Source organism: Paroedura picta, chromosome 13, assembly GCF_049243985.1.
Source record: "Paroedura picta isolate Pp20150507F chromosome 13, Ppicta_v3.0, whole genome shotgun sequence".
In the NCBI taxonomy this organism is placed as follows: Eukaryota; Metazoa; Chordata; class Lepidosauria; order Squamata; family Gekkonidae; genus Paroedura; species Paroedura picta.
This window is the reverse complement of record NC_135381.1, coordinates 29,868,021-29,895,260: the sequence shown is the minus strand read 5'-3', so window position 1 is coordinate 29,895,260 and position 27,240 is coordinate 29,868,021. Positions and strand designations below refer to the sequence as shown.

The window sequence follows — 27,240 nt, the reverse complement described above, 5'->3', positions numbered from 1 at the left end:
AAAATCCATATGTAATAAAAGAAAATTGTGAGAAGCAGAGGACTGAAACCACTGATAAAAAAATAAAAGCACATAAAATGAAAACGAGGAAAGTAACCAATGCCTGGCTTGCCTCCATCCACCCCTTCTATATTCTTGGGTTGGGTCAGACAGAAGAAGCCATCCTCCTGCTGCTCTGTGCCAACTTGGCCCTATCATCCATCAGTCCAGTGCCTGGTTTTTGGCCCCAAAGGACAAGACTATGGCCACTGGGGACATGTATACATAAACCAAGAGTTGATGTGCAGTCAGAATCCCCAATGGGATGTTTCACAGTTCCCAGAGGGTGGTTGAAATTAAGAAAATGGCATGGGGTAAAGGCCCAAGCCTCCTCTCCCCATATGCCACCATCCGTATCAGTAATAGGTCCTGATGTGCCTGGGTATCACATTTCACCCATCACAGCATCCTATTTATTAATGAGCTGATTGAAAGGTACTAAATGAAGACTATGTTTGTGGGATAGGACCTCAGACTACAACTGGAAATTCACAAGACTGAATGCTCTTTAAACAGGAAGGAAGGAAGGAAGGAAGGCCAATGGAAAGATGTTCACTCTTGATACAACTGCAGTGCCAGATACAGTACTGTCCTTCATGAAAAGTGTTTTGTAAAGGACTCCAGTTGAACACAAAAAGCAAAGAGACAGAGAAATAGGCAAAATAAGGCTTTCCCCTCCCCATGGCTGGTGAGAATAGTGTGGTAGGGAATCTGGAACTACTCCTCCACCCTTGCAGTGTCTTGAAGATGATCAAAGTGCTTTCGAGTAGGTCCTTTATTTCTTCTATATGACGAAGGCTTTTCTGCATGGCATAATTTTAGCATCATACTTACCCTCTGAAGACACTATATTCCAGCCATTCCCCATGACGTCGCCAAACTCCCACATCCAGCCAGCAAACTGCTCACTATATCCGCTATTTTAAAGTGTGAGTTGGTGAATCCCAAAAAGTGGATTCACCAGCCTAGAGAGAGCTATCCCCCAACAGACAACAAGCAGGCTACCTGAATCAAGGAAATGTATGGAGGCAAAGAAATGCTACCTTCGCCTCCAATACCCCGCCCTCACACCTTCTTATGGGCGATGGGAAGTGCTTTTTAAAAATGGAGAACAGCCTGGAGCAACAAATAGGCAGACAAGCATGCAGTCGATGCCAGAAATAAAAGTATTTTTTTCCAGAGTTGTGACACAAAACATGCATCTCTAAAGCCTCCCCCCCTAAAAATAATCAGGAATGAGATTTATGTTTAAAAGTATCTAAAACCTCGTGATTCCATAAGAGGTGGCATTCAAAAAGCATCTATGCATAGGTGTTTAAACTGAGAAGTATGAATTATAAAAAAAATAGTGGGCATTGTGGGACCTTTAAAACATGGAGAAAGGAGATTGGCTGCCTGGCTTGATTATTTTTACCGGTCTGCGGAAATACCCTGAGTCAGGTTTGGCATCTGGGGCCACACGGAGCCTGTAGTTTGGCTTTAACTAGTGTTTTGTTACAAAATAAACCTTTCCTTTGCAGAAAGAATTGGCTCTAAATCCATATATTGGAGCAATCTGTGTCAGCATAATGTTTTAAAAGGCTTTGCGCATCCTGAATTCCCTATGCAATAGAAAAAAGTAGTTTCTACAAGGGCTTGAATCTTTTCCTTTGGGTAAAAGACATCATCGTATGTTAATTCATGATACCTCAGGGAGGCAGATCCCTCCTGTCTGGAGAATGAATTCACATTTCCAAGCAAAAACTACTTAAAATATTTTGGCAAAATTTCAGAAAGCCAGATATTATAGGGAGAGAGGCATCCCAAGACTATTCTAGGGCTTTGGCTTGGATTTGCATTTGCATAGGGTTGAGTTTTTGTCAATTTTCACACTTGGAATTCACCTGACAAAATGTTGAAGGTTCTGAAGACTCCTGTTGGTGGAATTTCCCCCACGCAGGGCCGATTGCTGTTCTTGCTCATGATTCTGTAACCCCCTTCCCTTCAGGCCTGTTGTGAAGGGAGCCTCTAATAGCCCCTGACTGAGGGAAGGGAGGCATTTCCAAGAGCATGGACATTCCTTTTGAGGGGGTAGGAGCTTTCCCCTTCTGCCTAACCACTGGCTGACAGGGAGGCCACAGAAAAGCCCCTTCTCACTTACTATACTGCTGTGGCTGACCTTGCTTCTGGAGACAAGCCATGCATATCTCTTCTCCACTCACTGAAACATTGACGCCTACCACACAGGGGTGTTTTGCAGATGAAACTGCATGCTGTTGCAAGGGTTCTTTTGGCTCCTGTTTATCTACACAACAACCCTGGGCAGTAGGCTTCAATTGTTTCATTGCCACAACACCCTGGGTGAGAGGCTCAAATATTTCTTTTGCACAACACCCCTGCAACAGCATGCAGCTGTTGCATGCAGCATGTCCACCCTCCAAAGCAGCCATTTCTGCCTGGAGAGCTGATCTTTATAGTCTGGAGATGAACTGCAATTACAGGAGATCTCCAGGTGCCACCTGGAGGTTGGCTACCCCTGGGTTGGAAATATTCCTAGAGGTTCAGAGGAGGGACTCAAAACAGTACAATGTTGCAGTGTCCATCCTCCAAAGCAGCAATTTTTGCCTGCAGAACTTATCTTTGTAGTCTAGAGCAGGGGTAGTCAACCTGTGGTCCTCCAGATGTCCATGGACTACAATTCCCAGGAGCCCCTGCCAGCATTTGCTGGCAGGGGCTCCTGGAAATTGTAGTCCATGGACATCTGGAGGACCACAGGTTGACTACCCCTGCTCTAGAGTTGATAGTGGAGACAACGGACAAACTGTTCGTATTTTATTGGTGCAAACAGACAGACAAAACAACTGGATAGTAGAGGCAATGGTAGAAGCTTATAAGCTGAGGTTGGGGTGGAGTGGCACAGGTGTGTCCCACCTGGCCTGTGGGCTCTGGCCAGCTCTTACCAGCAACAGTTTGTAATGTTTGGCACAGACAGACAAACCAGCGAGGGTCCTGAAAGACTGGAAAATGCAGGAATTACTAAATAAGGAATATTTAGACCCTGTAACAGTAAATGGTGAACAAGCAACTGGCTGGAGAGACATAGAGGCTGAAGTGACTTTGCTCAAGCCTGGCCTGATAAATAAAAATCAGTATTTGCCATGAAGGTCCTATGAAATCAAAAGCATAAGTGGCCCAGAATTTCAAGTGTAGTTAACTTGGGAGTTCACATACAAAGGGTTTACAGGAAAGTAGACAGTGAGACTTGGGGGGGGGGGGGAACTAGGTTTTCAGTTTTATTAGGCAATTATTTGGCTTTGCAGACAACAACAGGAACTGCAGTTGCCAGCTTTATTACTACTTTGTACATAAAATTGCTAGCATACAATCTAATATTGTTCAGTATTTACACTGTACTTTCAGTGATCAAAATAATTAGCACTTTGTGAGTGATAGCCCTATAATGTGGAAACAGAAACAGCTTTTTATTTTTAAACCCTCTTTCATAATGCCTCAAGATGCCTCCCCCCATAAGGAATAGACTGAGGACAAACAAAATGATATATCACATGGTTAATTTGTGGGACTTTTCCCCCACAGCTGAGCCACTGGCTCCTGGCATTGATGGCTTTAAAAGGGATGCCATGTCATAAATTCATGGGCAAGTCTATCTACGTCTACTAGATATGAGAGAAATCCATGTCCATGGGCTAGATTCCTCTGGACATCAGTGGCTTGTGAGGGTGAACAAGTGTGTGTGGGTGGGGAGACAGGACTATAGAGTTGGGAATATGAAGTTGGGCTCAAGGGACCCTTGAACTGATTCCTCCAGGCTCTTCTTACGTTCTCATGATGAGAATTGTTTAATCTATTCTCTGTCTCTGTATGCAATCACAATAGAAACACAAAGAACACTCTTACCTTCTGTTGAAGAGCCCCCATCATTCTTTCCACAATTAACAGCTGTAACTGCTGCAAGAGTTTTAATTGTAAGCAGAGACTCTTGAGCCTCCTGATTTAACTTTTAACCACCTGCCTCAAAATTGCAATGGGGGGGGGGAGGAGGAGAGAGAACACACATTCAGTTGGATGCAATTGCAGACTGATTGCTGGTCCTATCAATGGGGAGGTCTATTCAGGATTTGTGACAATAATACTTGTAACAGTATCAATGGCCCAAGGACTCCTGAATCCAAAGCCTCACTTGGAAACAGAACACATTTTGTACTCATGCTGGCTGGCTGCCCCATTCATTTCCGAACGGAGCAGAACCACAGGCTCACTGAATCCACTAAAATGGAACAGTCAACCAACTCATTGAGGACACTGAAATGAACAATGCCAGATGTGCAGAAGGAGGAGCTAAGCAGAGGTCTGCAGCCCTTAGCTACAAAACCAAAGAAGACTCAGAAGGGAACCAAATATGACAGAAGTGCTCTAAATTAATGTATCTTTTGAACAATAGGTGAGATGCTTAAAGGAGGAGTATATGAAGCAAATACCCCTCCAAAAAGGGGGCTTCTTTGAGATGCATTAGAAAGGGGGAAAAACATGTCAGCAGTTGCCAGTAATTCAAATACAGATTTAAGCTATTGCACAAAAGCAATTGCATAGGTGTTCGTATCCATGTTTGTTATGATTATGAGAAGTGTGGCTGCTGCTTCAGCACATGCCAGCCATTGTGCCCAGGTGGAAGGCGCCAGCAAACAAAGAACCCAGCGGCTTTCCCTATGCCATGAGCTGCAGGTTCTATGCTGCCAGGAGATTTTCTCTTCGTTCATGCTCCCTTCTTCTTCGTTCATGCGAGCCACGTTGTTGCATGATGGGTCTGTTGGATGCTCTTGGCACATGTTAAGGAACTTTGCTCCCCCCAAGTTGATGCTTGAGTAGCAGCTTTCTATAATATTATAGTTAGATCCCTCCCACCTTTTTCTGGGCTGTTGCGGCTGTCTTCCCCCCACTTCTGCCATTTAATTTGCCCCCCTTTCCCCACAGTGGCAGCCTTGGGACAGGGCCTGGGGACTTTCCCCATTCCACCCCATTCTTGTTGGTTACCTGGGGGGAGGGGGCTCTTATTGGCTGCTTCCTCACCATTTATCAGTACACCCCGATGGTTATTTCAGCCCCCCTTTTCCCTTCACCTTGCCTCAGCATTGTTGGGATCCAATCGGACAGTTTTGGTCCTTTGGCCTTTTCCCCTCCCCACTCCTTTGAGGTTCCAGAGGGAGGTTGGTGGGATTGGTGGTAGGAACCTGGACCTCTGTTTTTGGCAGGTCCGGTCACAGTTCTCTCAGTGCTCTCCCAGGCACAGAGCATTCAAGGCAGGGAGAACAGGTTTTGGTTCAGTGGCGGAGCATCTGCTTCCATGTGAAGGGTCTCAGGTACAATCCCCAGCACCTCTAGTTAGGATCTGGGTATGAATTCTGGGAATAACTCCAGCAGAGGCTCTGGACAAGGAGGGCAATTACCAGAGCCTGTGCATTCTCTCTCTCTCTCTCTCTCTCTGTGTGTGTTTATCTCCTCCACTGCTTCATGGGTTGCAGGCCTGATTTAGGCCCAGTTACAGTTCTCTCACCTGGACTAGTTGAGCCCATCCTGATTGGTAACAAGTCTCTTGAAGGCAAGGAGTTTGCTGTTTGCTTCTGAACTTTCCCATGGATTCAGCACACTTCTTAGTCCCATGACAAATCTCCAAGGGAGGGTGCTCCCTGCCACCACCTCAAAAGAAGATATGACAGTCATGGTACTCCTATCAGAGGAAGATGAAAGGTCCAAAGATTGAATATTTGACTCATTATACGGTAATGACTGGGGAAGGCACTGGCAAACCACCCCGTATTGAGTCTGCCATGAAAACGCTGGAGGGCGTCACCCCAAGGGTCAGACATGACTCGGTGCTTGAACAGGGGATACCTTTACCTTTATGTGTTTCTTATAAAAAGACAACATTGCAGAGTCACGGTGCCTTTCTCATCAAACAAACCAAGAAGTGAAGTCACCCTTTCACTTCAAAGGTGGACTTGGTCCATTTCCGAATGAAGTAGAAGAATTGATCCAGTTGTTCCATTGTGTCTAATGGAGTAATTTATACAGGTTTATATTATATGTCAGTTTTCAAAGTGGCAGGATTTTGTCACATCTTTCGTAAGAGACTGGATATATGTGTACATTTATTTTTGGTTTTGCAGTTGGGCAGCACCTCTGCTTCATTCATAATACATATACTTACTTTTGAAAGAAATCTCGAATGCAGCTTCAAGCAAGCAGGTGCCCAAATTCTTGAAAACACCTTGTGTGGGTGTTTAATTTTTCAGGCTTAGTTTTGAAGCACAACAACAGCTCTAGGACTTATGAAAATGCTGGAGCCTTAAGTACCTAAAAGTGGCACTTTCAAGCTTATAGAGCATTTAGTTGGATGCGCTTCTGCTGTACAGATTCCCAGCTCTGGCAAGGACTGTAACACTCATGTGTCATTTCACAGCTTGAATGGGACTTTTAACAACTAACAACAACAAAATTCCAGACTTGAATCCTTAATATTTCTGCCAGCAAAGCAAACACAACACAGCTCTCATATTTAATATTTTAATTTAAATAAAACTCTCCCTTAACAGACAAGCCAGCCTAAAACTCAATATTCTCACTATGCCAGGTAGGAGGGTGGAGGGCGGAGAGACACTACAGGTTCTTTTTCCAATGTGTGTCTGTGAGAACATTTCCCCTATAAAACCTCCATTTAGTTCATTTTGTGATTTACGTGAAATCATCTCAAATGCACACTGAGCACATTCCCTCATCTACTAGCTGAATGTGGGCATCCTGATTCTTTCATTAGGATGCAAGTCACGTAGGTATAATTAAAAGTCTGCCAGCGATTCAATTTGAAAGTGCTTTCTTTGAGTTTATATTAACTTGGTCATAAAATCGTAGCTTAGTTTGAAATTTAATATATATATATTTTTTTCAAAAATCTCAGCTCCAAAATCATTTTCTCCTTTCAGTATTTATCTTCCTGCCAAGAAGACGGCATAATGAAAACTGCTATTTTAAAGAGCTTCACATTTCCAAACATACAACATGCAATTTTAATGTGGGGAAAAAATACAAGAACAGATGAAACTGAAATCATGAGCATTGAAGCCCACAGTCTTTGTGTGTGTGTGTGTGGGGGGGGTAATTTTCAGCAAGAAATTCTTGCAAAAGGAGATTTGACTCTCAAAAGCTCATGATCTGAAACACTTGATAGTCTCTAAGGTGCTGCTGGACTCTGATGCAGCTCTTGCAAAGGTCAATTTCTGTCTGAGAAGGCCCACCTGGGGCTCAAGCCAACTTTGTAGGTTTGCAAATTTTCTAACTTAAAAAAGTGTGGGATAAGAGTATGGGGATTGACACACAAGTAGGAAAAAAACACAATTTGATCCTGTTGCTGCTATTGGCAATTGAGACAGTTCCACTTGTGCTTCTGTGGGTGATGGATCTGAGCACAGAGCTGAGTGTGAGAACATGTCCCACAGCTGGACCTATTACCTAGTCACTTGGTATATTACTTTTTTAACATACTCACACATTTTCCTTAGCCAGACTAGGCCCAGAGGGAGACATGGAGGAGGGATGCACATGCTTGAAAAGAGGTGGCCTAGGGCAGGGGTAGTCAACCTGTGGTCCTCCAGATGTTCATGAACTACAATTCCCATGAGCCCCTGCCAGCATTTGGGTGTTTTGGTAGAAATATATGTGTTTAAAGGAAATGGAGGTAGTGACAGATTTTATTTTCCTGGGCTCCAAGATCACTGCAAATGGCGACTGCAGCAAAGAAATTAAAAGACGCTTGCTCCTGGGGAGGAAAGCTATGGCAAATCTAGACAGCATCCTAAAAAGCAGAGACATCAGCCTGTCAACAAAAGTGCGTTTAGTCCAGGCTATGGTATTCCCAGTTGCAATGTATGGCTGCGAAAGTTGGACCATAAGGAAGACCGAGCGTCAAAGAATTGAAGCTTTTGAACTCTGGTGCTGAAGAAGACTCTTGCGAGGAGATCAGCCTGGACTGCTACTTAGAAGGGCTGATCCTGAAGATGAAACTCAAATACTAATGAGCCTAATGCTCAAATACTAAAGAGCCTAATGCTGGGAGCAATTGAGGGCAAAAGAAAAAGGGGACGACAGAGAATGTGGTGGCTGGATGGAGTCACTGAAGCAGTAGGTGCAAACTTAAATGGACTCCGGGCAATGGTAATTGACAGGAAGGCCTGGAGAATCATTGTCCATGGGGTCGCGATGGGTCGGACACGACTTCGCACATAACAACAACAAAAGGAATAATCCTGGATATGAAAATTGAGGTATGGCTGTTCTGTCAAATGACTATGCCACTCTGGCCTAATTAATATATTATACCATGGTAACTACCCATCACATTATCCAGTAGTCAGGATCTACTTTGCACCATTAATACATCTGACTTGCAACCTGTTGTGTTTGTGCCGATTGCTCACAAACACGAATCCTTGACTTGGTGCAAAAGATCAAGTTTAATCAAGGCAAGTAAGTTAACCCAAACAATACTTTGTCAGAACAAGCATACCATATAACCCCTCAACCAACTCCTCCTTCTGTGAGAACCCATGAAACATGAGAAGTCTTCAAAAGGCCAAAACAGTTGTTATAGCCAGGCACACAAGTTTGAGGTGCCTCATTCCAGAAGCAAATGGAGACTGGTGGGGGAAGGTGCAAAAAACGAAAGGAAACAGGACAGGCAATAAAGTTGGGCAGAGGCTCCAACATCTACACTTCTAACAAATGCTAGAGCCAGTCTGGTGTAGTGGTTAGGAGTGCGGACTTCTAATCTGGCATGCCGGGTTCGATTCTGCGCTCCCCCACATGCAACCAGCTGGGTGACCTTGGGCTCGCCACGGCACTGATAAAACTGTTCTGACCGAGCAGTGATATCAGTGCTCTCTCAGCCTCACCCACCCCACAGGGTGTCTGTTGTGGGGAGAGGAAAGGGAAGGCGACTGTAAGCCACTTTGAGCCTCCTTTGGGTAGGGAAAAGTGGCATGTAAGAACCAACTCTTCTTCTTCTTCTTCTTCTTCTTCTTCTTCTTCTTCTTCTTCTTCTTCTTCTTCTTCTTCTTCTTCTTCTTCTTCTTCTTCTTCTTCTTCTTCTAATATCCATGGCAGAAGCATGGTACCTCTGACACAACCTCAGTAGCACCCTGGCCAATATGCCCAGTGTCAGGGAAAGACTCATCCAGTGAACAGCAGGAACATTTGGAGATAACCCACTAGTGTGTGTGGACAAAACTGAGGTCAGTTGTGGGATCTTTTTCTTTCTGGATGACAGAAGGGAAACCTTCATATTTCCCTTGGGTTTGAGGAATCCCATATTCTCCCTAACGTTGAATACTTCCTGACTGGGAATTGTAGTCCATGGGCATCTGGAGGGCCGCAGTTTGACTACCTCTGATGCAGATCATACTGGAGGCTGATGAGATGGACAGCTCAAGAGAAACCTGAACCTCTAAATGGGCTGTTCTTCAAATGGTTGCTCTCCATGCCTTGTTCAAATGCGGTCTATGTGAGAAAGGTTAGCTAAAAATCAAATTATTTTAAGATATTTGGTCACTTGTATAAAATAAAATGTTCAGTTTAATGTTCCTATTACAATAGCATTAAGGGTGTTAAAACACTCCAGAGTATGTTTTAGGGTTCCATTAATACACACAAACCAGCTAGCTGGATAGCCAGTTTATAGTCTTTTGCCTTACACTGCACCCAAGGCATGGATTAATTAAGCAATAAAATATGCCCTGTCATCTCTTAATGCTACCAATGAACCCAATATGAGAATCTTATGCCTTATTTTAAGAGGTGAAGGTGTAATGAAGCGGTCTGAATGTATCTGGGATTTATAGCCTTGGCAAGGTACGAGGGGAGGGAGAAGGAACTAGTGAATGAGAAGAAAGGGAACCAAGTTAGTATCAACTTCAAAATGGTCTGTCCTCATATTTTATCTTAATGAGAATCAATTGCATTTCAGTGTCTCAGCAGCATTTTACCCTGTAGTGCCAAGATGCAAGATCTCAGCATGGAGAGTGGGTTTGATCTGAATTCCAGAAGCTTCAGAGATTCAATAGCGGTAGATCAATACAGAGTGGGATAACTGAGACTGACCATGAAAGACCCAAGTTTGAATTTTTTGCTCAGCCACAGACTTAGTTTGCTAAACAAGAACAAGTTTCTAGCTGTTATTCCGGCCTCTCTCTTCTGTCAATGCAAAGAAAAATGAAGTAAATTGGAAGTATATCGGGAGGGGGGAAGTCCAGAATTATTGCTCCACCTGCTGAATCTTGCTTGTGTGTGATTTGATAGCTGGGAATGCCTCAGAGATCAAAAAGAGTTTTGAGATATAAGCTTTCAAGGGTCAAAGCTCCCTCTGCCAGATATCTTGTGCCTGAAAAAGCAAGCCTTGAATCTCAAAGGCTTATACCCTGAAAATCTTGTTCGTTTCTAAGCGCCTACTAGGGTTGCCAGGTCCCCCTTGGCCTCTTGTGAAGGTGGGAGTAGGGATGCCAGCTCCAGATCTGGAAGAAGAAGAAGAAGAAGAAGAAGAAGAAGAAGAAGAAGAAGAAGAAGAAGAAGAAGAGTTGGTTCTTATATGCCGCTTTTCCCTACCCAAAGGAGGCTCAAAGCGGCTTACAGTCACCTTCCCATTCCTCTCCCCACAACAGACACCTTGTGGGGTGGGTGAGGCTGAGAGAGCACTGATATCACTGCTGGGCCAGAACAGTTTTTTATCAGTGCCGTGGCAAGCCCAAAGTCACCCAGCTGGTTGCATGTGGGGGAGCGCAGAATCGAACCCGGCATGCCAGATTAGAAGTCCGCACTCCTAACCACTACACCAAACTGCTGAAGATGTGGGGGTGAATGACAGGAACCTCAGTGGTCTATAATACCATAGTGTTCACCCTCCAAAGCAGCCATTTTCTCCAGGGATGCTGGTCTCTGTAGTTTGGAGATGAGCTGTATATCTAGGGGGATCCTCAGGCCCATCTGGAGGCTGGCATCCTTAGGACCGTTTATGCACTGGAGGTTTCATGCCAGGCTGCAGGCTGGAATTTTAGTCGTGGCAGGTTGCCCCACCTCTTACTGCACTCACATGGGGGAGCCTCTGGCCCGGCGCACCTCAACCGCCCCCAATTTGTGCTCCTGCACGAGAGCTGGGGCAGTGAAGTTCCCAGTGCATAAACGGTCTAGGTGATACTAGACTCAAATGTAGTTGTTCTACTGCAGACCAACATGGCTACCCAGCTGAAACCATCTTGATACTGGTTGGTGTGTATGATCAGATGTTTGCATGTGTTGGATATTGACACTTTGTTGGTCTTAAAGGTGCTACTGGGCTCTGGTTTTATTATGTTAATGACAGTATGCTATAACAATTGTTAAGAATAATAGTGTTTGGGGAGCAAAAGACAAAGTACCACAGTAGTCTATTGTGTTGCAACCCTCCCCCCAAAAAACCCACACTTTTTTGGGGAGGGAACTCGTTGAGAAAGTGTTTTTTTGTTTGTCTCTATTTTTCTTGTTTACTTTTTTGACATGTGTCTTAAAAAAGAAAACTTGTTAAACTGGTCATGGCAACAGTCTTAAAATCAGAGTTTTAAAAGATAAAGAAACAGCATATCGTAGCTGTCTAGCACTTCGTTCTGTTTTATTTATGGATCCTTTTTGCCTCAGAAGTTTAATGGGATTTTCACTGTGATTTTATTCCTATATGATTTATAATACATCAAACAGGGTAAATCAATCTGTGTTGGCTTTAAAAATCATTCCAGGTTGATACTGCTCCATTAAAACAAAATCCTTGTAGTTGTTGGAACTCAGACATCCCTGAACACAGAAGGAAGTCATTAAGGCACTGGCCACGGATGTATGCTGTTTCCAGTGTGATCTTAAGCAAAGTCATAGATGGATGGATGGATGGATGGATGGATGGATGGATGGATGGATGGATGGATGGATGGATGGATGGATGGATGGATGGATGGATGGATGGATGGATGGATGGATAGATAGATAGATAGATGATAGGCAGGCAGGCAGGCAGGCATTCTGCTTTAGACCGGGGACATCAGACATTTAATACAAAACTGCAGCACTAGTGGAAGATTCCCTTCTCCGAACTTCCAGTTATATAAGGCTCGATCCATATGATGGTTTCCCTGATCCAGTAACCTCCTGCAGGTGTTGAAGTTTCAATGGGCACAAAGATGTCCATCATTGTACAGAAGAATTTCAGGAAAGATGAACAGTAATAGGGTAGCCAAATGTTCCAGGATAAAAGTACCCAGTCCTTGTGGTTTTGTTCCACTCAGTGATAAAAAAGGAAACTCGTTCTAGTTCAAATGAGGATAACATTTGTGCATTTCACATACCTGAATATACCCGTGGCAGCTTTGTGCTGTTCTGCTCATCCTCTTTTTATTTAACCCATTTTGAAAAAAAGATCCTTGCCCTCCCTTCAAGGAGCTCAAGGCAGTGTAAACTGTGCCCCTCACCTCGAGGGGGGGAAGGCATTGGCGGGGCAAGAAGAGCAGGCCCGATGCGTTGGAGACGCTGCGGGCCTGCTCCTTTCGCCGCACCGAGCCAGGGGGAGGGGAGCGGAAAGGCTTCGCTGTGGCGCAAACAGCAGGCCCGCCGCATCAGAGATGTGCCGGGTCTGATCCTGTCGCCATGCCGAAGCCGGCAAATTGGGGGGAGGGGTTGAGGAGAGGAGCTGGCAGGGATGCCGCTGCAGGGGGCCCACAAGGAGCCCTGTGAGCCCCCCGGCCCCACCAGCGCCCATGCTAGCACCCATTGTATTTAAAAATACAATGGGCTTTGCCCCTAGTCCTAAATAATGGCAGAAACCAAAGGATTCTGACACATACCCATTTTGCTTGACAGTAAAATAATACAAATCCCGCGCTCAAAATAATGGTAGTATGATATGAAACATTCATACTATGAATATTGATTTTCATGGCAAGCAAAGAGATGATGAACACCCCTCCCATGTTTGAGTAGTCCTATTCCCCCCCCCATTACATTACAACCCTTGTCCTGCATCCTGAAAACTGAATTTTCATCATTATATCAAACTATTGACACATGTTAACTTTTGATTCGAATAGTATTTTTTGTTTTAAAAAATCCTACCCCATGAATGTGAGGATTGCCCCGCCCTCTCATGGACACTAACAAGACTTATGATCATAGAAATCTGTTTCTTGAATTGGTAAGAAATGGCTTGAACTGAGAAGGGGCTCTCAGTCCAGGTACTGTATTGCTTTCAAGTTATCAACCCTGAATCCCTCCACAAGGTAACACTTTGCCTTGAGGTGTAGATGGTCAGCATGGCAACCGTAGTGGTTGGTCACTTATCCAAACGTGGTGGGGATGGCCCAGGTGCCAGCCTGGCTTGAGGGGGCATGGATTAGAAGGGGGCCCAGCAAAAGGGCTAGGTAGCTGACTAGCGGATGTGACCTACATGTGAGATAAAGGTAAAGATAAAGGTATCCCCTGTGCAAGCACCGAGTCATGTCTGACCCTTGGGGTGACGCCCTCTAGCGTTTTCTTGGCAGACTCAATACAGGGTGGTTTGCCAGTGCCTTCCCCAGTCATTACCGTTTACCCCCCAGCAAGCTGGGTACTCATTTTACCGACCTCGGAAGGATGGAAGGCTGAGTCGACCTTGAGCCGGCTGCTGGGATTGAACTCCCAGCCTCATGGGCAAAGCTTTCAGACGGCTGCCTTACCACTCTGCGCCACAAGAGGCTCTTACATGTGAGATACCCAAGAGTAAAGACTGCCAATTGATTTTAGAGAAAAGGAGTTGGAACAATACAATGAACATAGCCACATGGTATCCATTGTATGCACAAGGAATCAAAATCACATTATACATGGCAAACAACACAAGGCTTTAACATCTCCCCCCAGGCTTCTGTCCCATCACCCTGGGGCCGTCTTGTCGGGGTAACATCAGTGGAATGCCTTCTCTAATCAGGGGGGCCAGACATGCTCCACACCCACCCACGCCCACTTTCCTTCCAAGAGGTCCTTCCAGTCAACAAAATATTATAGCTAACCCTAAGACTGGCTGTGAGATTCCCAGGACTGAATGTCTCTCGATTTCCTTTAAACAAAAGTGGTTGGAACAATACAATGAACCACATGGTATCCATCATATAGTCTAGGAGTCAAATCAAAATCAAACCACATTAGACATGGCAAACATCACACGGCTTCAACAATGAAAAGCACAGAAGGTCTTTGTTGGAAATGCAAAGAAAATTTACGATGAATGGATTCTTCACTCAGTTTAATTGCTGCTCTTTACAGTTACAGTTGGGGGAAAAATGAATAGCACAGCCTAAAGTCCTAAATCCATTTGGCTCCTGTATAAAGGGTTTCATTTAGTGGGCTGAAATCAAATGTTGAGCTGATTGGAACATTTATTACAATAATAGTTCATAATTAAGGAGCTACTCACATTTATAAAAAGAAACATTCAGTAATTTACAGGCACAATTTCTTTCTTTCCCTATGAATATGGGACTAATGTTTTAGTGGATGCTTACCTTTTATTCCCCCCCACCGCCCCCAGCCATACAGAATAAAAATAAGAACCAACAGGGGGGGAAATGCTGTACTGTGCCCAGATGTGGGCAATGCTTATACTACTCTATGTGAGGATTTTTTTATAGCTCAACTTCAATGGAAAATAAAGGCTCAGATTTCAAACAAAAAAATGATTTCGACAATTCATGGAGATGATAAGTCTATCAGATAGCCAAGAATGGTACCTCCAATGTCGGAGGCTGTATACCTCCGAGCACCAGGTGCTAAAGACAAAGAACTGGAGATGTTGCTATCATGCCTCCTTCTCAGCTTTCAGAAGCATCTGGCTGAACATAAATAGAAACTGAATGCTGGGCTTGACAGTCATTGCAGTAGCATGACAAGGGAAAGATACAGGGAATGGTGTAGCGCCATTTGTGATATTGTGTACAGTTCTGGTCACTTTAACTTGAAAAAGACAGAGCTGGAAAAAGTACAGAGAAGGGGGACCAGGAAGATTAGGGGGTTGGAGCTCCTTACCTAGGAGGAAAGGCCAAAGTGTCTAGGACTTTTCAGTTTAGAACAGGGGTGGGCAAACTGTGGCCCTCCAGATGTTCATGGACTACATGGGAAATGTAGTCCATGGACATCTGGAGGGCCACAGTCTGCCCACCCCTGGTTTAGAACAAGACATGACTAAGATGTTTATAAAATCATCCATGGGGTAGAAAGAGTTGACAAAAGAGATTTTCCCCCTTCTTCTCCCAAAATATTAGCACTTGAAGACATCCAATGAAGCTATTGGACAGTAGGTTTAGGGTGGACAAAAGGAAGTACTTATTTACACACAGAGAGATTAAAATTTGGAATTCACTGCCAGATGTGGTGATGGCAGCAGAAATAAACAGCTTTAAAAGAGTATTAGATACATTCATTGAGAATAGATCTATCAGTGGCTAATAGCCATGACAGCTGAGACAATCCTCCACATTTAGAGGCACTAAACCTCTGAATCCCAGAGCCAGGAGGCAATATTGGGGTAATGTATTGGCTTCTAAGCCCTACAGAGGAACTGGTTGACCAAAATGTGAGAGACACAGCACTGGACTGGATGGACCACTGGTCTGAGCCAGGAGTCTTCATTCATTCATTCATTCATTCATTCATTCATTCATTCATTCATTCATTCATTCATTCATTCATTCATTAACATCCTCCTCTAAGACTCAGGGCAGTTCATATGTTTATATAAGGAATGATGATGATACTGCTGCTTTTCAAGCAATAACTATATTTCCTCAAGGTGGAGTTTGTTGCTCCTTTCCTTAAAGGTATTTAGCCTGGCTGTGGACAGAGGTATGGACAGAAGTGGGGTTGGGTGCTTCGGTGTCCAAAGCAAGCACCTAACCCTAGATAGAAGCACCACAGCATTCTTGAAGGGCATCCTATTTGCAAAGTTCTATTAGGCCACAAAACTATACTGCACAAGGGCATGTCCTAATCACTCTCTGTGTGATGAAAGGGACAAGAAAAGATAAAAATAAAAACAACAAAAAGTCGTATTGTCAAGTTCCAGTGTACATGTTAGCCTGGTGGTGATGCAGTGGCCACAAATCTAATGGTGGAACTGATGGGACTAATACATGAAAAACGGGCAAGCAGTCATCTTGGGTCCCAAACTGAATCCCAGACTTCCTGCTAGTACTCAATAAGACCGTTTATGCACTGGAGGCTTCATGTAGGGCTGCAGACTGGAGTTTTAGTTGTGGCAGGTTGCCCCACTTCTTCCTGCACCCACATGGGGAAGCATTTGGCCCAGTGCACCTCATCTGCCCCCGATCTGTGCTCCTAACAGGGGGGGTGGGGCAGTGAAGTTCCCAGTGCATAAACGGTCTAAGAGTTGAGCCTGCCCTATTTGTAGAACTTGTCCTCTTAATCTTCCTGCCCACAGCCAAGGTTCCTCATGCCCCCTCACTCCAGTGTGTGACAGAATCCAGGACATAACCCATTTATGCAAACAACAGGCTCATGAAATCGAATGCAAAATGGATGAGAGAGATGTGTCTCACATCACATCCCTTTCCATTTCATCACTTCTCCTGCCCCCGTATTCCAATCTTCCCTTTGCCTCCTTCGTGTGGAAATGTCTTTTCTTTTCTTTCTTGGTTCTGCTACAGATTCTCTGTGACTTTTTCCAAGATCTCTTGTTTTCAATCCATGCTCCTTGGTCACTCCAAATTGTGACAGAATGTTGAATGCCTAGGGATCATTGTGTGCAAGCACGAGATAACATTATTCAAAAGGCCAAATGTTTTCCTTCCTTGTGAAATACTCCCCTCCTTCACACATGTACTAAAAATGCATAAAACACTATCTATTTGTTATTAATCTTGAAGGGGGGGGGGTGCTGTTGAGACAATAAATGGTTTTGGGGGAAAATAAATTCCCTCCTGACAATCTATAGAACAATGGAAAACATATTCATCGCAGTTTTGAGTCACAGCTCCTGAAAATAAAATTAAATAGACTTTCCCATTGTCAGAATTACCTTGTCACAATTCCACTGAGGTTCTGCTTAATTCCTTTCAAGTTCATTTCATTAGTTAGAATAAATAAATAAATACTTAAAAAAAAGACAAATCCTGATTCAATAAGAGTTGGATTTAAATAAATTACTCCATTCCTGTATGTGTTGAATGTTCAATGAATTTCTACACTGTGAGTCACCAGGCAACTCAATATACATTCTCAAGAAGTTCTGCTCCATTCCTATATTATACTGCCACCATGAAAAGCTTATGACAAATCTGGGGTCCAAATAAGCAAACACCCCATTGCATACTATGATTTTTTTTTCATGCTTCATAAATGGGTGCTGGTATAAGAAAGCTGCCCAATGCCAGGGGGCAATTCTAAGTAGTAGTTGTTGTTTTGTGCAAGTTCTTTTGTTTGTTTGTTTCCCTTCGGGATTCCGACAGCTTTCTTGCTTTCGGTCACAGAGGTGAGGCTTGAGCATTAACTAATTAACCCTCTCTCCTCACATTCAGCTTGCTGCCGGAATATTTTTCAGTTCTGAACAGTCATATTGACACCAGAGTCAAGTGTGGTTTGTTCTCTAGCATACAGAGCAGAATGGCTAGCTTTGGTGAGGGTGACTACTTACCCCCTTAACCTCGGCCCTTCTTGGTTCCTCAAATTGGGGAAAAGAAGGATAGGAGGCCCCCTTCGGGAAATTATCAACCTCTCCCTCACGTCAGGACAGGTCCTGGGGGGCTTAAGGAGGCAGTGGTTCACCCATTATTGAAGAAGTCATCTCTTGTTCCCCAGGACCCAGCCAATTACTGCCCAGTCTCACACTTAGCATTTCTGAGCAAGGTGACTGAAAGGGCCACAGCAGTTCAGCTTCTAGCCTATTTGGAAGATATATTGGCCCTTTACCCTTACCAGTCTGGCTTCTGTTCTGGCCGTGGGGTGGAGATGGTGCTTGTCACCCTGATGGATTACCTCCAATGGCAGTTGGATACAGGTGGGTTGGCCCTTCTCATGCTTTTAGATTTGTCGGCAGCGTTTGATGTTGTCAACTGTGACCAATTACACCTGGCAGTAGCCGTGCTGGGCCACTGCCAATTCCTAGCGGCAGGGCAGCATGTCCCAACACTTCCCATGTTTATATGGGGAAAGAAATTCCCTGGTGCACCCAGTCCACCCTGGAACTATGCATGCACATGGACAACTCTGAGGTGGGTGGGTTCCACTGTGCCTCGGTGGCAGGGGGGGCATGGTGGTCCCAACGCACAATAGAGTGAGAGTGGCTTGCTACTTTCTCACCATTGTGTGGGGGAGTGAAAACACCCCGTTTGGCTCCACAGCACTGTGAAGCTGAATGGGGGTTTTGCATCCCTGCAGGGACACCATAGATCAGAGGGAGGGGCCAGCCCTTGAAGACCCAGCTCTTTCCTTATGCACAGGCATGGCCCAGCCAGGCTTCTGATGGCCACCACAGCAAGGAAGAGAACGTGGAAAAATCTGCCTTGCCTTGCCATGGGCCATCAGAGGCCTAATGCAGACCAGGGCTGGGAGTAGGCCTGAATGGCACTGGCGTCATGTATAAGTGGGGACTAGCCTCACTGACATGTAGGCTCTAGCCTGCCTTTTCTAGCATGTGTATAATTGGTCAATGAGTTGTTGGCACACTGCCTCATTGGGCTGTCTAGGTGCCAGACCTTCAATGGCTGATATCCTTTCTCTGGGACCAGACATAGAGGGTTCTGTGGGGGAGCTGTTGTACTCTGACCATCTTCCCTATGGTATTCCACAGGGCATGGTTCTCTCCCCTATACTGTTCAATAGCTTTGTATGCCCTCTGGCACAACTTGTCTGGAGTTTAGGGCTGAGTTGTCATCAGTATGCTGATGATACGCAGCTCTATCTCCTGATGGGTGACCGCCCTGACTCCCCACCCACCCACCGAGATAACTTTGCCAGTTGTTTGGAAGCAGTGATGGTTCGGCTCAAGAACAGTCAAATGGAATTTAACCCCTGAAAGATGGATGTCCTTTGGTTGGGTAGGAAGGGGATAGACTTGGAAGAATGTTTACCCACCCTGGACAATGTGCAATTAAACATTTCCTACTCTGTCAGGAATTTGGGGGTGATCTTGGATTTCTCTTTGCCAGTGGAAGCCCAGGTCACCAGTGTAGCCCAGCTGGTATTCTTTCCCCTTGGCCATGTGCAGCTACCAGTGCTCTATCTGTCCCAAGAACACCTTGCCACAGTGATTCATGCCACAGTAATCTCCAAGCTAGATTTCTGTAATTTGCTCTATGCAGGCCTGCCCTTGTCCCCAACCAATAAGCTTCAGCAGGTGCAAAATGTGGCTGCTAGAGTTCTCACTGGAACATCTTAGAGAGCTCATATCCAGCCAGCCCTGAGGCAGCTGAATTGGTCACCATCTGGATAGTGAATGAAGTTCAAGGTTCTGGTTTTAACCTTTAAGGACATACACAATTGGGCCCAATGTACATGAGGGACTATTTAACCACTTATGCCCCCACAGGGATTTGAACTCTATGGGTATACACAGGCTGGAATCCCCAGGCCCTGTGAGGTTCACCTGGCCTCAACTAGTGCCAGGGCCTTTCTGACTGTGGCCCCTGCCTAGTGGAATGAGTTCCTGGTACAGCTGAGTGCCCTGCTAGAACTTCTTCAGTCCCACAGGGCCTACAACATGGGGCTCTCCTGCCAAACATGTTGTTGAGTCCAGGACATGGAAGATATGGCCCTCCTCTGGTGCCTTCAGGCCTTTCACACATTACATCTCACAGGGCACATATATTCAATGCTGATTTGCAGCTGGTAAGGGAGGGAGTAGGGGTTGGCTCAGGAAGACAGGAGGGTATTTATAATATTGTTGGTTGTTATGGTTTGATGGACATTGTGTTGTAAGCTGACGTGGACCAGCTGGTCTGGGAGTGTGTGGAATGATGATGATGACGATGATGATGATGATGACGACGACGACGATGATGATATCAACTGCCTATTTAATCCTCCTTGAAAATATGGTTTGTATGTAAAGGGAATGGACCATGACGTCATCTGATCTGGACATCACAGTGAGGGACCAGAAAGACTTTTACGGCTCAATCATACATAGGAAAAGAGATGGGGGGAGAGCACCAAAATGACAATGCGACTAGTTATTAGGATAATGACACATATGTAGTTTGTTCTTACGTCTGAATAGATTCATTGTGAGAGGAAAGCATGTGGGATGCTCATTTTATCCACTTAAAAGCTGTATTTATTTGCAAAATTGTGGAAGCAGCTATCTTATGCTTGGCCAGAGTTGCCCAATTATCGATGTAGAACACTTTCCACAGTGCCTTCAAATTCACTCTGTTTCTCAATGCTTCGTGCTGCATCTTGTTTTGCTCACAAGAGCACTATAAACCGTGTTATTTCAGGGAATTTCTAAGGTCTACCATCTCTAGCAATGTCAGCTTCCAGTTAGGTCCTGGGGATCTCCTGGAATTACAGCTCATTTCTGGATTACAGAGATTAGATCCCCTGACAAAAACGGATGTTTAGAGAAAGAACTCTATGACATTGTATCCATTATGCTCAATCCGCAAATATCCAGAAGTTGCCTAACTTTGATTCTGCAACTCTATTCCTTGCATCTCCTGCTGGGGAAGAGGAGGAGAGAGGAGGGACGACCTGACAATTCTAAACCTCCCATCCAACCTGACCTCAGCAATTCTAACCTTGAAGGCTGGACCTCATTTAGATGTTATAAACTACCCCTGGGTTTTACCATTTCAGCTATCTTTCCCTCTTAATAAAGCAGTAAGAGGGGTTGAGGTGGGCCGAGTCCGTGATCAATGCAGGTCCTTTTGGATCTAGTTCAATTTGGGAGATCTAAACGGCCAATCAAAAAAGTGATACTGTATGTGGATGATTGGGAGTGTAGTATCAGTGATATGTCTGTAGCTTTCTGAAAGGTGAACCTCACTGCTCTAATGCATATTTCTCCAAGTTACTGGGAACAAACATAGGATGCAAATAAAGGTACTCAAAAATGAATATTCATGTTACAATGCAAAAAAAAAAAAGCTTTCCTGAAGTCACAGAATGTATGCAGCTGCAGAGTGACTGTTTGACCCTCCTTCATTTAAAAGCAAGAAGGAATTTTCCACTCATAAATCTACTAAATGATTAGCTGCCTAATTTCCTTGATTTTGCGAAAACAGCTATATAGCCAAGCTGAAAACAAGTTTTTTTTCTTTTTGTTTGAATCCGCTAATAGGAATGAACTAAGAGGCTCAAAGTGAAATGAGGGCAATCAGAGTCTAATAGGGTAAACAACATGCCAGTGGCTTTAGTGGATGATACAAGAAGGTGAATAAATAGATGGTCTGCAGTTGCTTTCCATCTGAACATCAAAGACATTAAAGGGACAGCTTAACATTTCAGAAAGTCACAACTTAAAAACCACAGCCTGATCCTGTGTTTACTCCAACGTAAGTCCAACTGATTTCAGCTATACTTCCAGATAAGGAAAATTGATTGGGTATCATCAGCTTTTTGATGGGTTTCCTTGTTGTGAAGACAGAGGCAGCCCAACTTAAGGTATGGTCACATAAGGTAGTGTAGGTAGGACAATCAAGGATTGTCTGACAGATGGACAAGATAGGTATGGAGGTTGTTTGCCATTGCCTCCCTCCACATCATGACCCCTAATGTTTAGGCTGTATTTCTTTTTGGGAGGGAATATCACCCAAATCCTTGGAGGTTTACCATCCAAATGCTAGCCAGAGTTGGCCCTGTTTAGTTTTCAAGTTCTGATGGGATCAGGTTTATCTGGGCTATCCAGGCCAGGGCTATAGTCACTCTGGAGTGGGTCCCATGATCATCCAATATGCCTAAAGAGCCTGCCTCCAACTTCTCTCTTCCTCCAGCAGAAGAGCTACTTTTATAGGAAGAATGGCCTGGTATGCTGGCATGATCCAGGCTATACAAAGGACATAGACATCAATACTTTTAGTATAAATTCTAGCCATGGCTTCATAGTTATGCAAGATCTAACTCTTCTGTCAAGTGTTTGGTTATGGCCACGGCGGTGTCCGGAAATGACATCTGTGGATGCCTCCCCATATGGATGACCCAACCCGCATGGAGAGGATTTTGGGACATCAATGCAGATCTGGCTGAAACAGTTACTAGAAAGTATACCTTCATCTTTTTCTTGGTGTTATTTTAATTTTGTATAATCAAGGGTTTTTATTGGTTTCTATTTGTATTTTTATTGGTTTTATGTGTAAGCCACCCCAAGATGACCTGTCATGAGGGGCAGTATAGAAGCATGAACAAGAAGGAAGGAAGGAAGGAAGGAAGGAAGGAAGGAAGGAAGGAAGGAAGGAAGGAAGGAAGGAAGGAAGGAAGGAAGGAAGGAAGGGGCGTCAGTGTCAACAAGGGGGGCGGATCCAACTCCAATATGGCCTGCATATCAAACAAAGTACCATACCAACAGGCCACCCTCAGAGACTGAGTGATACCATGTCAAGCTCCCCCTCACCACCAGGCCATTTGAGCCTTTGGGAAGGTGATATAGGTGGAGGCACTATGGGCATCAGCCTCTATTAGGGTGCTCACTAACACCCACATAGCATGGCAGCTCCTTCTGAGACCGGAGAGGCACTGTGGCTCAGCATACATCCTACCTCTTATGAAGGCCCCCGATAGTAGCAGAGCCCAGAATGTAGGCATGGGCTCCAAATACCAAGGGCATGTCCCCTTACCATAACCACCACTGAGTGGAGCTGCCTGCGCCAAACCCCCACAGCCACACTTCTAACAATGCTCATTAGCAAGCCAAATCCTAAAGCACAAAGTGAACATCATCCAGCCACAAATACATCCCCCATTCTGACAGGTGGACACCATCCCTAACAAAGCTCGGAGCCAAAAACTATGTCTGAATGATGTTGATCAAGCACTGCCTGGACATGGAGTCCTGTGCCAACTGTAGGAGCTCACAAATGCTATAGAAACGGCAGAAAAGTCATCTTTAGCTGCCCTAACCACCATCTCTTACACCTTCATTAGCGTGCAATAAGATGTTCTTAAATCTTCATTATGAGATTTCTGCCACACTTGCTCCAGTCATCCCACTTCCCTCTTTCTCTCCCTTATCTCCCCCATATATCAGGTGGCCAATTTGAGAGGAGGGCAGAGAGGGTGCTTGGCTATCTTACCATTGACTATCTTGTCAATAGTAGCCATCAGACGGGAATGCCAGTCCTCCACTAATGCTGCCAGTGAGTCACTGGGAGGCATTGGATCCCACAGAGCATTCAGGATTCCAGTCAGACCCATAAGTCTCCACAGGTGGGATAAAATATGTCTGCCGCCTAAACAGGAAGTTGGTGGTATCCTGAGCTGGGCCTTGAGTGCACAGTGGCTGGACCATGGGATGGGGTAAACCGTCATCCCATTCACCCCTATCCCAGCACCCTATCCCATCATCCCAGTGCGTGTGGCCAGCCTGATGGTTGGGGCCAGCAACAAACTCTCGTGATGACTTTGGTCTAAGGATGCTAGCCTACAGGTGGGACCTGAGCATTCCAAAGAATTACAGATCTCCAGAATACAGGGATCGGTTCCCACGGAGACAATGGATGCTTTGGAGGATAGACTCTATATCATTGTATCCCACTGAGGTCCTTGTCCTTCTCAGTCTCCATCCCCAAATCTTCAGAATTTCCCAAGCTGGATCTGTCCACCCTACCACTCCATCCCCTGTTGTCGGACCTGGCAATCTCTCTCAGACTAATTTACCTCATGGGCTTGTTATGAAAATATACCAAGGTGGATAGAATTCTGCTTTACTCTGATCAACCAGGGAGAAGGGGGGAAATGTTAGCCAAATACACAGTGTTGTTGTTGTTGTTGTTGTTGCTGTTAAGAACCAACATGGGAGGGAATAAATGGAGAAGCTTGATTTGGGGACTCATTATTTGACAGCTTAGTGGTGAGGGCTACTTATGAGCCACATCTATAATACTCTTATAAACTTAGGCAGAGGAGATTTGCAGATCCATCATTTTATAATTTCCCCCCACATATGCTCAGCCTGCATTTTTGTCCAGTTTGCACAGCGGCTGGTTTCTGCTCTCCAAATCTAGAGGGGAGTTTTACCGGGCCCTGAACTTATACGCATAACTTCCATATGTGCTAATGAAATGCAGGTGGGTGCATCAAGGTGTGAATAGATTCTATTGTCTTTTTATGATGCTATTTATAATGAACAGGATGAAGCCATAAAACTCTGAACTGTAAAGTGGTCTATTAATTATCCTTAACTTTTTATTCTGCCAGGCAAGCAGTTTATGGGTGATCTCCTCCTCTGTTCCCACACTGCGAGTTTAACATCGGGAGGCAGGAACTGTGCCAGTGAGATTTATGCCAAGACTTAGTTGAGGTTCCAATTTGGATAAGCGGGAAATCTTTAGCCCAAACCATCCTTTTCAGAACCCCCTTCTATTGCTTGTCAGTTGAGTAAGAACAGTTTTAAACTCAGTGGCCTGCTGAATGAGTTTGGGATTTCTGATTTTCAGAGGATTACAGCTTGACATGTCAGCACTTTTCCTCTTTAGGATAATGTTCCTTCTCCTCCTTCCCCCCCCTCCCCATGGCCAATAATGTGAAATAAATTCAAAGCCTATCAGCTTTATAAAGTCCAGATTTCCTCAAAGCTCTGCATCTAGGACGCTTCAAGCATTTTCTTGTGACCACTTTTGGATTTCGGAGAGAGCAAAAGTTCACACCCAATCCACAGGCCAGCTCTGCTCAGAGAAAGAGAATCAATTTGGGACTATTATGAGAAAATAACTTTCATTAAGCTTTCATCATTTTGCAGAATGCTGTAAAAGTACCTTGCTTCGCTAAAATGTCAACATCTCAAAGGGGCCACGGTTTTTATTGTGTGGTGAAAGAAAAGGAAAGATCAAATGGAAATCATCAATTCCCCTTTGGACAGGTTACACAAGTGAACAAAGTCACAATTCCAGTCCCCAGAATCACCTATAATGAATGTATTTGTCCATAACAAAACCAGGCCATGCACATGGAGAACAATCCCCTAAGAATCATCATCCATTCTTATTTGTTAAATTTTACCTACTTGTTTTGTTTTGCTATCATTGCATTATCTGCAGGGAAAAAAGAAAGAAAACAAGCTTGGGTATTACTGGTGGTCTGCAGGATGAAGAGAAATCTGTGGTTGAAATATGTCTGAACACAAGAACCAGCATGACCTTCTACACTTAGGTATCAAGATGGTTGCTCAGGTTTATGCCCAAACAAAAAAGCATTCATTCCCTAGAATAGTGATCCCCAACCTGTGGGCTGCGGACCACATGTGGTCCTTCAACTAATTGGAGGAGGGCCCCGAAGGACGCCTTCTCCCCCCCCCGGCCCTTTACTTCATCCCCCCCGGCCCTTTACAACACACTTCGGGTGTCATTGTCTCCCATCACTCCCAGATGGGACTATCTCGTTGCAGAGAAACAAGCTCAGGGTTCCCATTGATTTGTCATTGTCATGAGTTAAAAATTCAATGAAAATAAAATGTTCCTTATGTTCATTGTTGTGGCGTGTCTGTATCTTATTTTGAAGGGATGTTTAAACATTACCATAGCGATCAGAGAGCGTTAGGGCAGTGGCTGAGAGTAGAGGAGTAAACTACCCCCTCCACCGGGCCTCAGTAAAAGGCGTTGAGTGGTCCCCGGTGAGTGGTCCCCGGCGTTGAGTGGTCCCCGGTGATAAAAAGGTTGGGGACCACTGCCCTAGAAGTAGTTCCAAAACTTCTCCTACATCCTCCTAGTACTGAAACTAGCAATCCCAATGCCAGGTATTCCAGAGCAGGAAAAATACCTAGGATGTTATATAATTCTCTGTTGCATTGTTTTACTTTCCCTTATTGGAGAAAACTCTGCCATAAAGAAATTGCATTTAAATCCTGCTCTATGAAAAGTAGACCAAAAGAGAGAGAGAGAGAGAGAGAGAGAGAGAGAGAGAGAGAGAGAGAGAGAGAATTCTGGAAATTGTACAGCCTATGCAATTTTGTACTTGTATAATTAGGCTTCTTCCTTTTTTTGCTATTTTGTATAATGTATGACAGATTTCTAGCCCTAGGAAGAGACAACGGTACAAAAGTCCTGAACCCACACAATGAAAATATTTCTTCATGCTTTCCTGTAGCTACTGAAATTTTAGCAGACATTGGTCTCATTATCATAAAACCAATAAGTGCTAGAAAACTGACTGTAAAAGAATGTTGAATTCCAAGACATTAAAACCTGCATGCAGAACTACATTCTAAGTTGTGTTTTTGCAGATATTTCCTATTCCTGTTTATAGGATCAGATCCTCTCTTTCTTTAGGTCTCTATGCCTGTGTATACCAGTACAGCACTACCAGCACCGCCATCACCAACCCCACCGCCAACCCCCCGACCCCAATGGCCAATGGATGACTGCTCCCGAGAGGGTTAACACATTTTTAAAGTTCTTAGTATTTTAAATATTTTATTTTTTGTGATATGTTTTGATTGTTGTACCTAATAATGTTGTGAGCCACGCTGAGCTTTTGGGGAAGGGTGGCATAGATATGCAACAAATCATCAATACATAAATAAATTATACACAAATAAAACGACACACATGGGGGTAGGGAGCATATGTCCTAAAATGTGGTTTCTGTTTAAGAATCTAAAATGTGGCCACAACTACAGTCAGAATTGCCAACTGTCTTGGGAAATTCCTGGAGATTTGGGGATAGTATCTAGCAAAGACATAGTTCAAAGAGAGTAGAAGTTCGGTAGAGATGTGATGCTACAGAATTCACCCTCCACTGGAGGTTGAGAACCTTAGCTGAATTTCTCTTTCAAAGCACACATTGATCTCAAGTTGATACATGTTGTATAAGCTTACAAGGCAGCAATGCTATGGACACCCACTTGGAAGTAAGTCCCATTGAGTTCATTGTGGCTTCCATGTGACCATGTTTAGGATTGGGCTGGAAAAAAATCACATACATGTTGCAGAATGTCAAATAAGAAAA

At 44.4% G+C, this 27,240-nt stretch overlaps 1 protein-coding gene across 3 annotated transcripts in view; it reads right to left on the bottom strand.

Moving 5' to 3' along the window:
• The window catches only part of PCDH11X (protocadherin 11 X-linked), a 937,860-nt gene that overhangs the window by 559,946 nt on the left and 350,674 nt on the right, over window positions 1-27,240 (bottom strand). The window lies entirely within an intron of this gene.